This window comes from Trichosurus vulpecula, chromosome 4 (assembly GCF_011100635.1).
Source record: "Trichosurus vulpecula isolate mTriVul1 chromosome 4, mTriVul1.pri, whole genome shotgun sequence".
Taxonomy (NCBI): Eukaryota; Metazoa; Chordata; class Mammalia; order Diprotodontia; family Phalangeridae; genus Trichosurus; species Trichosurus vulpecula.
This window is the reverse complement of record NC_050576.1, coordinates 38,456,708-38,471,413: the sequence shown is the minus strand read 5'-3', so window position 1 is coordinate 38,471,413 and position 14,706 is coordinate 38,456,708.

Here is a 14,706-nt window from a genome sequence, read left to right as displayed (position 1 = left end):
AGTGCACCCTGGAGAGAAATGAAGATATGGCTGACCTTAGCATCCTCCTTAAAATGGATGATATGGGAGAAACCAGCCAATCAGAAGCAAAGTTACCTCCAAAGTGAGAAGTCCCGGAGTGAAGTGAACTTCTAGGGTGAAGAGATTTCTGTGGCATGGTAGAGAAAGTCTGAGGCATCATTCTGCCTCAACAAGATGGCCTCCTCCAGGTCTCCCTCCACCTCACCCAACACCTGCGTTGACTCCCCTCACTAGAACATAAGCTTCTTAAGGGCAGGAACCGTCTATTTATTAATTATATCTCAAGTGTTTAACATAGTGCCTGGCACATAATAGGTGATTAACTGATGTTTATTAGATTGTATTGGAAGTCAAAAGTATAGCCTATAGGGGAATAAATTCAACGTTTTGCAGCCAACATAGGATATATACTGGAAACCAACATACAACAGGATGTATGTCAAATTGTCCAAGGGCCTCTGTAGTCAGAAAAGGAAGAGAGTCAGTATGAGATAGTTCTAAGAACACTCAAGCTGGGATTCAGAGGTCTGGGGTTCTATTCCTAACCAGCCGTGTGACCTGGAGAAAGTGACCTTTCCAGATTGCAAGCTTCATAACAGAATGATCCTTATCTTTCCTAGGCAAGGGTTTAAGAAGGACACTGGTAAATTGGAGCAAGTCCAGAGAAGAACAACCAGGATGACAAAGGGCCAAAAGATCATACAAGATGAGGATCTCTTGGAAGCATTTAGCCTTGGAAAAAAATGACATTTGGGATCAGACATGATAGCTGTCAGTCAGTAAATATTTATTAAGTGCCTGCTTCATGTCACACACTGCGCTAATGTCTGGAGATAAAAAGAAAGGCAAAAATGTTTGAAGGACAGTCAAAAAGAGGGGTGGGACTTGTTCTGCATGGTGGTCCCAAAGGACAGACCTAGGAATGCTGGGTGGAAGCTTTGGAGGAGCTGATTTCAACATGAAGAAAAACTCACTAAGGAGGAGCTGGGCTACTTCAGGAAAAATGAGCTCTCCCCATCCCCCACCCCCCACCCCTCGCTAGAGGTCTTCACCACATTTTGGCAATATGGGAGAAGAGTTTTCCCTTCGCAGCCCGGTTGGATTAGATTTATTGGACTGAATCACTAGACCTAGTTTCTTCCTTTGTAAGATGAGGAGTTTGGATAGATGACCTCAAAGGCCCCCTCCAGTTTAAACTCTTGAGATTTTGTGTAGTTATTTGTTTATTTACTTATTTAAAATCTCAGCATGAGTTGACAGCTCTTTGCCATGACATTCTCACTCTGTGTTCTTTTTTATACCTAACACATCCCACCTCCTCAGGCTGCTGACTTGGTGCTTTCCCACCCATTGTAGTTAATATGATATACTCATTCATTTTTGGAAGGAAAAAAGGAGGAGGGAAAAAGACAGGGATTGAAGGAGAAAGAGAGAGGAAGGAAGGAAGGGAGGGAGGGAGAAAGGGAGGGAGGGGAAAAGGGAAGAAGGAAGGGAGAAAGAAAGGAAGGAATGGAGAAAGAAAGAGAAAGAGAGGGAGAAAGAGAGGAAAGAAAGAGAAGGAAGAAAGGAAGAGAAGGAAGGAAGGAAGAGAAGGAAGAGAAGGAAGGAAGGAAGGAAGGAAGGAAGGAAGGAAGGAAGGAAGGAAGGAAGGAAGGAAGGAAGGAAGGAAAACGGGAAGGAGGAAAACAGAAACAGTATGCTATGTCCCTAAAGTCCTGGGCCTATGTCCTGTTTCTCTGTATATTAACTCATAACGGTTGTAAATGTAACCCAAGTAAATAGTTTGACACTCAATAGCTTTACTATCGCTCAAAAAGATGTTGCTCAATGGCTGAGATCCAAATTCTCTAAAGTTACTCAGGGCTGATCTATCTACAGAGAGAAACCACCTTAGCCACCTTAGTTCAGATCAGCTTCTCTTCTCATTTAAAAAAAAAATTGGCATGCCCTAGTATTGTAATATGAGATATAGCCTGGTGTAGTGGATTGAAGGCCAGCCTTTGAAGACAGGAAGACCTGGGTTCAATTCCTGACTCTGACATATACTACCTGTGTGACCCTGGGCAAGTCTTCATCTCTCAGTGTCCCCAGTCATCTCTCTAAGATTCCAAGTTATAGATAAGTTGCTGATCTGCATCAGTAGAGGGAGCTTTCACACCAGGAGTTTCCTACCCCAGTGAAACCGCAGGTCAAAACCAAAATCGCCTCCCACCTTGCCTTCTATCTCTAATCTACCCTTTATCCACTCTATCCTTGGTAACACTAGCCAAAGAAATACTTTTCCTTATGCGCCATCATGGCTTACTTCCACTATCATCCTCTCCTGCTTCTAGCCATTAGATGCTGAACAAAGCTAGAGGGAATCTCTCAACTTTGCTAATGGGGTGGATTACAAATTCATGTTGCCCAAGCTCATCTGGGCCCTCACTGCAATGAGACCATTCCTTTGTTCTTCTCTAACTTTTCCCTGCCACACTCTCCATGGAAGCTATTCCAAACCTTCTCTTACTTCCTGAAGCCTCCCACATTTACTTCTCCCTCCCTTCCCTAAACTAAGGATGTCATCTTTTACTTTACTGAAAAAATGGAGACGTTCAATGTGAGTTCTCTCTTCTTCCATTCCCCTTCATGTCAAAACAATTTGACAATATCCCCTGCCATTTCTTCCTTTATTCCTGTCTCTGACAAAGAGGTCAGGTCCTCCTTACCAAGGCCATCCCTTCTACATGTGTACTTGATCCCATCCCCTCCCATTTACTCTAGCACATTACATCCTCCATCATCCTGCCACCTCTCAAATCTTCAACCTCTTCCTATCAACTTGTTCCTTCCCTTCCACCTTTAATACCAAGTTCCCCTCCATCCTTAAAAACATCACTAGATCCTTCTTCCCCCTCAAATTATCATTTTATCTCTCCTCCCTTTCTCAGCAGTTTTCTCCCATTTTACAAATGAGGAAACTGAGGCTCAGAAATACCACAACTACTAGATGTCAAAGTCAAGATTCAACCTAGATCCCCTGATTCCAGGTCAAGCTCTCACCCCACCATACAACTCTCTATAGAAAGGACACAAGGGTAAACGCTGAGGTCTGCCTTTGGGTATTAATAATAATACCCATTTATTACAATCATGTGACACTTTAAATTCTATTCTAAATTTGGGGCCTTTTTAACAACACACTCATTTCTGAATATTATTTGTATACCTCTCCCCATTCCCATAGAACTCTCCCTTATAACAAAGAAAAACAATCAAGCCAAATAAACTGACAAAACAGCCACATCTGATAGCATGTGCAACATATTAGTCCCATAGACCCCCACCTCTCTATTGGGAGGAAGGATGAGTGTTTCATCTTCTGTTCTCTGGAATCAAAATTGTTCATTGCAGTTAGTCTGAGTTTAGTTGACTTGTCTGGTTTTGTATTTATATTATGGTAGTCACTGGGTATATTATTACCTTGGTGTTGTTTCCTTCACTCTATATAACTTCCTATGTCTTTCTGTGTTTCTCTAAATGCCTCACATTCATAATTTCTTTTGATACAGTAATACTGTATTCCATCATAACGATATACCACAATTTGATCACCCATTCCCCAAACAATGGCTGTTCACTTGAGGTCCAATTCTTTGCTACCACAAAGAGTGCTTCTGTAAATTATATACGGGATCTTTCTGTCCTTGAGGTATATGCCCAGTTGTGACGTCCCAAGGTCAAAGAATATAAAATATTTAGTGACTTCTCTCACATAATTATTTCCCAGAAATATTGGACCACTTCATAACTTTACCAATAGAGAACTCTCTTCCCTGCAATCCAGTGAGGATAGGAAACATTATGCTACTCAATACTCAAATGGTTATGCCTTCCAGTGTTGCAGATCATAGTGCATTCAGACCTGTTCATCCTGTATCATTCCTGGACATGTGCATGTAGCACAGAGGGTACCCCCAGCATGCCAGGGGACTGTCTTTGTGTTCTCTACACAATGAACTGCTACCAGTGGAACACACTGCTGTCTAGCAGCTTTCCTTGTTTTTTGCCACATGACTACTTTATCAGTCAAATAAGTCTTTGGTGAAATCCTTTATCTGGTGCCTCCTCATTTGTTGTATCCTGCTGATTCCCACTCTTCTTCAAGTGATACTTAACTTCCAAATTTTTCCTGAGGCCATAGTGTTCCATGACATTCAGTCATACCATGATATCAGGAGCACGGTGGTGTTAAAAAGGTGAACCTCTACTTCTAGGAGATGCTTGGGGTCATTAAAAGAAATTTGAGATTTTCCAAAGTCCTTTTTATTTGTTCGAATCCTCTTCCTGTTCAAATCTTATCTCTGTAAAGTTGTATGCTCCATCTCTCCTTACCAGTAGTGCTAGTAAATGTTTAACAAGCAGTCCCCTCCTTGAAGAAAAAATGTGCACGGGACATACTTTTAGGTTTAATCTGTATCTTTATCATTTTCTCCATCACTTTGTTAAGTCAACAAAAGCATTACTTTTTTAAAACAATACAGTCCTGATTTTTAATGTTTGCCACTGTCCAAGGTGTATATGCTCACACTGAAAACTTAACAAGTGGCTCTCCTAATATGAGCTGGCTCAACCATACCCCAAGTCCTCACATACCCTCTTCTTAAGGGCAGAGACAGTGTTAACTTTGGTTTTGGTTCTGCATTCCCCAATGCCTAATTCAGTGCCTTACACTCAGTAAATGCTTAATAAATGTTGGCTGAATTGAACTGGATTCATTTAATCTAAAGGACTGAATTTTAAATAACTGCTCAGAGTATAGTTAGCTTATAAAATTATTACATTTAGGAACGTGATTGGTGCTATAACTTTTCTATTGAGGGAGCTAGATGGTACAGTGGATAGAGTGCTGGGCCTAGAGTCAGGAAGGCCTGACTACAAATCCAGCTTCAGACACTGACTGGCCATATGACCCTGAACAAGTTACTTAACTTTTGTCTTGCTTGCCTTTCTCCTTTCTGAGATGAGGGTATTAACAGAACCTACCACTCAGGGTTGTGATGAGGTTCAAATGAGATAATATCAATAATTAAGTCATTAAAGTTCATAATGATCAATGTTTTAAATTTCTTACAAATCTTTATGTGTGTATATATGTATACATATACATATACACACAGGCACACATAGTACACATGTATTTCTTGATTTAATGGTTTTGAGCTTTCAGCAAAACAATAATTTTCAGCATCTTCCTTCTCTTATATATAAACCATTGGGTTTAATCATTGAATTTGGAGTCTGGAAAGCACAGGCTTCAAGTTGCAGCTCCAAACTCACCAGTTCTGCAACCTTAAGCAAGCCTCTCTGATGAGCCTTAGTTTCCTAATATGTAAAATGAGAACAGTGATGCTTACATTAGAGTAAAGATGAATGGTATTGGAAAACAAAAGTATCCCTCCCCTCTAGGGGTTTATGTTCTAGTGGTGAACTGGAAAAATAACTACAACATGCCTACCAAGTAATTTCAAGAGTTGAGAGCACGGTGGCTGACCACTCCCCATGTGGTTGACATCAAATGAATAACACAAGTGGACCAAAAGGATCATAAACATGTTGAGCTTTTTTTCCTCCATTTAAAATCCCCAGGACGCTCACAATAGACTTTATATTTGAAGGGTCAACGTGGCATTGTAAAGAGAATACAAGCCAAAGCCAGAATCCCTAGGTCTGGGTCCCAATTCCAAACCATAAGTGACCTATAACTTTTTTCAAGTAACTTAACTTCTCTGGATCTCAGTTTCCTCGTCTGTAAAATGGGGATAGGAATATCTGTCCCACCAGTCTAATGATATATGCCTATTTATGTCTTAACTAGAACCCTGCAAGAAGAACCCTGCACCCTAGCTAGGTGGATAGAGTACTAGACTTAAGAGTGTAACACTGGACAAGTCACTCAATCTGTGTACCTCAGTTTCCTCTTCCATAAAATGAAAATAACCTTTGATCTACCTCCATGGGTTGTCATGAAGATCAACTGAGAGAATATTAATAAAGCTCTTTGTAAACCCTAAAATACTATATAAACAATGGCAATTATTATCATTTCGATCCCCATGTGATAGTATCAGTAGAAAGATAGGCTAGATTTAATTTTTTAAACTAATTTTTTTATCATTTCTCTTAATATTCACGGAATTAGGATTCTTCTCCCCAATCCTTTGTCTCCTATCATCCATAAATTTTGAAAGGCCCGACACACATTAACGTAGCAGTAAGTACATATTATTGTCACCTATATCATTATTGTAGACTCTTTCCTGTGATAGGATCAGGCTGTGGCCTGGCCTCTCACACTGTTGTACCCAAGGAGGAAGATTATCTTGGAAAGAAGTTTCCATTTCCAAGTCCAGGGATGACTTAAGCCATCACCTCCTCCCTTTTTCCAACTTATACAGCCATGACCCTCATTTCTGACCACTTCTTGAGAAACCCCAACCTGTCCAGAGCTTAGAGGTTGCCTGATCTTCAGAAGGAGTCCTAGACTCCTACGCTGCCAAACTTACCTTGAGTTTCCTCTCATTGCCTGGGGTCATTTCCTCTGACCCCTTTTCATCCAGACAAAATAAAAATGTGTTTGTTTGTTTATTTGTTTTCCTATTTGGGTCTCTGAAGCTCTTCATTGGTGCGGAAGGTCCACTTTCATCCTTCAGGGTTTCTGACTGGTCTTTTAACAGGGAGATCAAGATGAGCTACTAGAGACTGTCCGCCCCTGGCTCCCCCAGACCAATACAAGGCATGAAGCCAAAACAAACCCCTTTGCCCCACCCCCTTTCTGGCCAAGACTGTTTATCAGCAATTATCTGTCATTTGTAGAAATGGGAGAAGGCACGTCTTCCCAAACATCGCAGCCAAAAGACCTCTCCAAAATTCCTTGACGTTTCTAAGTCAAGCAACAAGCTCTATTGTCTACTAGAGAGGAGAGTGGGGTGACTGGAGGGAAACCCCAAGGAATGGCCTTTGATTTTTCATCCTTAGACAGTGGCCGCCTTTTTTTCCCCTTTTCAAAAGGTGCAGTTCCTCAAAATGAGAATTCTTGTTTCCATCTCACTTGGTCTGAGCCTCCAAATTCAATTGGAAACCGGGCTTTCTAGGGCCACAGAATCCACTAGCAACTTTCATAATTATTAGGAATGTTCCCTCTCATTAACAAGGGGTAATTGTTTCTGTTTTGTAAATTGATCTGAGATGAAAGGGGCAAGTTAATAATTTATACTGTACCCTGGAAAGGGGGCTGTGAAAAGACTCCACTGCGGAAGGATTTGAATTAAACAGTCTTTCGCCCTTTTAATATCTCACAAGAGATTCTTCTGCACTGGTTCATTTACTTTAGTGGACACCGCGGTGTGGCCCATTGATCGGGGACAAAACTTCTGAAGGGCCTGGTGTGCGCCCCTGTTAAAACGTGGGAAGAGAGGAAAGTTGGCCGTGAATTAATTTGATTCTGTACCTAATTCTTTTTTCAATGGGATCCTGTGTCCCATCGCAGAGGCATGAAAAAAGGAGACACTGAGTTTGATTGCTCAATATTCATCTACATTTTCCTCTCTATGGGCACAATATGCTTGGCTTAATTAACTTTTCTCAAAGGTGAAGCAATGCGCACCATCTGCTGTGAGACAATCACATTTGTATGCCTCTCAGAATAATCCCTTTACTCCTGAAGCAGCTATGTGGAGTGGCCCAAACCGAAACCTTCCAAAACATCTTGATCTGGGAGTGGGAGGACCAAAGTCACTTTGGCCCAGTGGTCCGGTTCTGGGAAGTCCCCAGGATGGCTCTGGGGAAGCTCGGTTTGTTTTCTTTGGTTGTGGTTGTTATTATGGTCCCAGCACCTTGGCCCCCTGAGAAATCTGGGGAGTTGGCTCTCCCCTTCCTCATCCCGCCAAATTAAAAATTCTCCATGATTCATTTAAAGCTCGGCTCTGGGACAAGCGCCCAGCAGGAGCATGCTCCTTTTCTCCTACCTCTTAATTTCAGAACCCAGGCAAAGAATGGGGAGGGGGCAGCGTGAAAAGAACTCTCCAGTCACTCAAGATCCCGAGGCGAAATATTGAGGCAAAGTTTAGCCATTTAATTTTTTAATCAAGCCTCAAGGACCACACAGTGCTATCAAGGGTCTGCTGAACTTGCTCTAAAGCTGGGTCATTATTTGATCTTTGTAGCTGGTAATCTGATTATCTCATTGTGGAGGTAAACTTCAGACCCAATCTTGTTAGCAGCTGGCCAGGCTGGGTTACTACAGCTACTGAGCTGGAAAATGAGCTGAACAGTACGCCTTTGGCCTTGCTCTCTTTGAGACCCAGTCGGGCTCCTCCGGGTGTCTATTTTTTTGAGCCCCCATCAGACTTTATTCTTAAATCTTGGAGGGGAGTGTAAACATATTCCCCAACGATCATGATGAGCCAGACTCTTAAAAAACACAGAGACATGTTTCGTGTGTATATATCCACACACGTAAACATGTGTGTTCATACATGTACAAACACACATATATTCCCAGATACATACAAATATGCTCCAACAACCAAAAAGAATTAAGAACAAGTACTACTCTGTTCCACAAGTTTCTCAACACCAACCATCACCCCCCTTTTAAAAAAATTATAAAACTCAGATATTTAATTAAAGAAACTAATGAGTGGCTCTCTCTACTTGGAGATTCACACTGAAAAGCAAGTTGCTAAAATATGCAAATACTCCCTAGAGTTGTGTGGTCCCCGCTTAAGACACTCACAGTTTTGCTTGTGGTCTCACTGTGGCATTGACTGCTTTTACAGTGAATGCCCAGGGCAGTCAAAGCCCAGAAATTCTTGGAAAAGAGCTTGAAAGAGTTCAAAGGCTCAAAAAGACAAAAAGGGACTAAGCTGGGATTTTTATGTACACTGAAAAGGAGAATACCATATAAGTTCCTTAATGCAGGCTGTTATGGCAATGGGGCCCATATCAAAGCATGATGGTGCCTCGCAAAAAGGGCTGGAAATTTTCTTGCACACCATATGCAAAAGAGAAATAGGGGACTCCTAGGCCAGGGCGGTGGTTTTGGCGACATGAAACATTGAATGCTCTTTTCGGATGCACTATTGAGCGGACAAGGAATTCAAAGCGTTTGAATTCGGACAAGTTTTCTGCCTCAATAGGCCATAATCAGCCCCAAAGAACTGAGTACTCCTCAGTGTAGTGGCCGGCTCTCAAGGCTAACCGTGGTGGGGTCTTTGCCGGCTATTATGGGGACCATCAAAGGAAGGGCTCTTATGTTGGCTTTCCTCTTATCAAGGCCGCTCCTACCAAAAACTCCTTAGGTGCCATTTCTAAAACCCAGCAAGCTGAACTGCATGCAGCCTTCCAAGATAGCAACACACAGCAGAATGGGACAGGAAATAAATTCCATCAAGTGTGGGGAGAGAGGTAAAGATTCACCTCAAACCAAGAGGACTTTGTTGGGTTTAGGGGTGGCAGACGTAGCATTATTTTGCAGAGTGGGTTCTGGCCCTCACTTTGTTTCCAAAACTCGTGGGATCCACTCACAACATGTGGAAAACCCAGAACAGGCTTTGCTACAGGATTTCCCACTGCGGGGAGAATGGTAAGCTCAGCCCTTCAGTGCTTTAAAAGAGAGAAAAAACAACTTTGATTTCTTCTTGCAACTTCCTTTTCTAACATTTAAATGCTAAGCTGTCCAGAAACTTGGCCAAAATGCCTCACAAATTTGAGTACTGTGGGGCCTGTTTGCAAAAGAAGAATCTTTCTATTTTCTTCTGTCTGGGTGTACTTTGTAAATGGAAAGATTCTTTTTTTGGCTCCTCCTCTCTCATCCCCCAATGGAGATTTTCTAAAATGATGGTTAAATATATGTAAACACAAATGATTCTTTTTTTTTAACTTTCTTTTTCCCAATAAAACAAAAACACAGAGGTGCCTATGAGCTTGCCCACATACCAATTTTTCCAACTCCATAATGTGAATCCTTCCTAAAAGGTTAAACCATTCCCTCGAGATTTATTAGATTCATACCATGTATAAACCTAATGTGGAGACTTTGGGTCAACAAAATAAAGAAAAAGACATATTATCTCTATCTTCCCACATGTCCTGTGCCCCTTTACACAGATAAGGGGTGCCTGGTGCACTACCAGCAAAATGTGTGGCTCAGTTTTCAAAAATAATCACATAATGGACTTCAGCATAGTGTAGTAGAAAAAAGCTAGATTTGGCATCCAGACAGGTGGGTCTAAACCTTTCTCTGACATTTACCAGTGATGGGATCTCTTTGAGCCCCCATTTTGTCATCTGTGATTTGGAGATACATAAGCCTATAGAATTTACCCCACAAGACTGTTGTGAGGCAATATAATACATATTATATATATAAAGTTCTTGGTAAACCTTAGTGCTGCATTGGGCAGAGCTCTAGACCTGGAGCCAAGAAGACTTAGGTTCAAATCCAGCCTCAGACACTTACTGGGCAAATCACTCTATACTATGCATCAGGCACTGTGCTGAGTGCTCAGGATATAAAGCAAAAGCAACACCTCCTCTCAAGGAGCTTACATTCTAAAGGAGGAAACAGCATGTAGAGAAAAATGTATCCACATGATGTATACAGATAGTATAGGTGATTTTAGAGGGAAAGACTTGGGGAGATAGAAAACAGTATACTATAGAAGGTAGTGTTTGAGCTGAGTCATCACCAGCAGGCTGACCACTTGGTGATGAATTCTTTGGCCATGGCAACCCATGAAACAAACAAAACAAAACACCTACAATGGCACCCAGTCCTGTATGATTTCTGCATTGATAGTGGTATGTTGCCATAAATAGGGACAGAAGGTGGCAAGCATCACTTCTTAGACCATCAACTAAGATGTGTTTTTTTGCAATAAATGTGAGATCTTTATCCAGTGACCTTGTATTACATACAGAGGCATGCTAGAACCAGCTCAAATAGGTGCATGGGAGCTGATTATCAAATTTTCTGTGTGAGCTTTTACTTCTTAGGAATCAGTAAATGCTACAACACAGGGCTTGATTTATTGTTTTGTTTACTGTCTAGGCTTAAGAAGTGATCAGGAAAATGGTAATAATGTAGAGTAAACTTAAAAGTGTCATGTATTTTTTTTCCAAAGAACCAGTTGTTAAACCTTTACCAGTACTCTGCTGATTACTCAATACAGTAATTCCAAAATGAAACCCATGAAAATAATTGCAGGTTATACAATAACATATATATCAGAAGCTGCAGAGATAGAGAAATTCTATAAAGAATTACAAATTAAATAAACATATGAGTGAATAATTACCTCAACAGATTGGAAAATATGACTCAGGAGTAAGGAAAGAGAGGTCAAAGATCTTAAGGCTACATAGAAGCAACATACCTAAATATCAGGAATACCTTCTGTGAGCAGAGAACTAGAAGGTGTGAAACACAGAAAGCACCAAATAATATCATGACAAAATATATTTTACAAATAGAAAACAACTTGTTACTGATATGAGAGTCATTCCTGAATCAACTGTACACTGACATGTAAATCCAGGCTACTGACTTGTTAGATCAAAGATCAAACTTAATACAAAGCTAGAAGAAAGAAAATGAGAAAAAACATATTCTGTGCAATTAGCCCTAACTTCAACCTGACCTCTTTAAATAAATTATTGCCATCAAATATGGGATGGAGGAAGGGATATAGATACTAATTGTAATTTCATACTTAAGTTTAACCAACATAGATCAGTTAACACCTGTGGAAAAAGACCCTAAAAACCACCTTAGTCAACAAACATTTGACTTACTTGCCAAGCAAAGAAATATGTCATCCAAGGCAAGACCAGTGCATAATTAAAACCCATTTATAAATTCTTACATAAAAAGATAGTGGAATATTATGATCAAAAGTACCTCATAAAAGAGTTGTTGCTCGTTCTTCATTTTTGAAGAGGACCAATGACATCATAGGGTGATATCTTGACTTGTGTGTGAATGAGATTTAAGTGACAGTATTACACTCTCTCTTCCAGAGACATCAAAGTCCAGTGGCAAGACAAAAGTCCAGGTGACTGGCAATGGCTTGGGATGCAGTAGATTACCTTGGCATCTTCGATGTCTGACCAAGCTCTAAGTGCTCCACAGCACCTGCTTCAGCCACCTTCATGGCCACTAGAACAAGTTGTTTTCATTTGCCCATTCCTCTGGGGGAAGTCTTCACACGCTTGGGGCAGACATCTCCCTAATTCACCATTGGTTAACTTCCACTAGTTTAGCTCATCGTCCAAGACAGTTTTACAAGGTATAGCCACTGGGCATGCTACAGCTTCTTGAAGCCACAGGTGAAGGTTGGATGAAAGGTGGACACCAAAGGTAGATGAGCAGTTCCAAAAAGGACTTGGCAAACCCTCACACCAGAGGAGCTAGTCGTCCCTGAACATCTCATACACACTGCACAAAATAATGAGAAATAGTAGAAGAAGAAAAAACTGTTTGAAGATAGATTGGCGAGACCTAACTAATAAAAGTCATCATGGGAACGTATAAGTATGATATTGAAAGGACAACAAATAGATGAAAGATGGAAAAAATCTACAGAGATTTTTATGAAAAACTTTTTTTCATCTTCAAGAACATTAGATTCACTATTTTGTACTCTAGCATCACAGACTCAGATGCAGTAACAAAAGAAGTAGAAATGATAGAGAAAACAGAGATGGGAAAAGCAGCTGTATTACACCAAGTATACCCAATGGAGGACCATGCTAAATGCAATGCAATTTTTAAGGAATCAAGGGATAAATTTTCAAGGTATCTGAAGGGAGGGGAAAATGTCAAAGGTATATCTTGGATCTTATAGTTTAAAAGTTGCTCAGAAAACAGTAACTTCTAAACCATATGCTTCTTTCCCAGCCATATAAAAATATTTATTGGAATATTCTACAGAAATATCAAGGGCACAAGCCTTGATGTGAGTATTAGAAGGGGAGAGGCAGGATTACATGAGTGAATACCACACTTGACATATCTTTACCATCATACAATTTATCAGTGAAATAAATACAGGATCCCAATGCGCTTACCTTTTTTATTACTATGAAAAAAAATTTTATTCAGAAGAGAGAAATGCTCTCTTAAAGATGCTTCCAACAAATTGTTTCCCATGCATATGTCAAGAATATACAAGATTCCTTGGAAAGGTAACAACAGGTAAAATCTTGCTTGACAATCCTCTGGTTCATTTGTTCATTAATATCAAGGGAGGCGTTAAACAAAGAGATGCCTATTCACTTACAGTGAATGTACTGTCACTAAAGAGATCCAACTAAAAGTCCAAGTCAAGGAGAGGTTCTTTGCCTATAATGAGTTCTTCCAGATATTCCTATTTACAGGTGACATTGTACTAATTGAATCAAGGCTCAGAACTTTACAGAGCCTACTAAAGGAGATCCTTAGCTGCTCTAAAGAGTTTGAACTAAAGAAAAAATAAGTAAATAAAATAGGCCTATTGTGTGGATTATGATGTGCAGTTGAATGGACAGCCCATGGAACTTGTCAATAGACAGCCCAAGTGCTCCATTAGTAAGTACCCCTGTGATGTCACAGCCCATTGGATGGCCCTTGTGGGAAACTTATGGAAGGACATAGACAAGAGTTATACAGGTTAGATGAGCATGGATGGTTTGCTTTCTTCATCATTTTAAGAAACTCTCAAATCATTGAGATCCTCAATTCATTTAAATATTTGAAAGTACATATAGATAAGGATACAGATACAGATACATGTAGCTATATTATGTAGACATATACATATTATGATATGTGTTTTTAAGGATGGCTTTAACAATGGTGATTATAATCTGCATTGCAGGTGTAACATTCTAATGGCTGGTCCACAGCATTAACTAAACTGTATTTGTGGCCATAGCCATGATCTAGAGCAGAGCAGAGGTATGAAACTTGCAGTCTTACCTGCAAAACCCCCAAGTACCATGGGAATCAGAGGAAAATGTCATAAGGAAATGTCTACCAAAATAAACAAAAATTTGATACGATGTAGACAATGTTAATTTGTGGTTTTCTAAGCCAATGTGGCCACAGGGATCACTGATCTAGAGGGCACCACTAATCTAGAGGGTCTGACTTAATTCTTTGATTACACATAAATCAGAAGTCTTTGCTTTTAAGGAGTTTACTCTCTCTTCTTAGCTGCTAAATTGTTATCATAGTTTACCTTAGCTAAGCTACGTCATATAAAATTGCCTTGTGGAAAATTGTTCTAGTGGATTCTTAAAGAAAAAAAAATTATCTTCCTTTAAGACTCATCTGAGATGCTCTGTAGACCCTCCCCTGTTTTTAGTTCCTCAAATTACCCCACATTTTAATTATTTGTCTTTATGTGATATATCTCGAAGAGAATGTAAACACCTTGAATGTAGGGACCATTTCGTCATTCTCTTTGTGTCTAGTTACTCATGTACCATTTCTTCCAGGGCTACTTCCTCAACTCCCATTCAAACTGGTAGATTAGGTCTTCAGAAGACAGCTGACAAATTGTCTTCTGAGCGTTCTAGGGATACCTTGAGGGTAGTTAGGTTTTTCTAGGATTGTTTGCCACCCTCCTTGCCAGTAGTATGCTCCTCATTATCAGCCAGCTA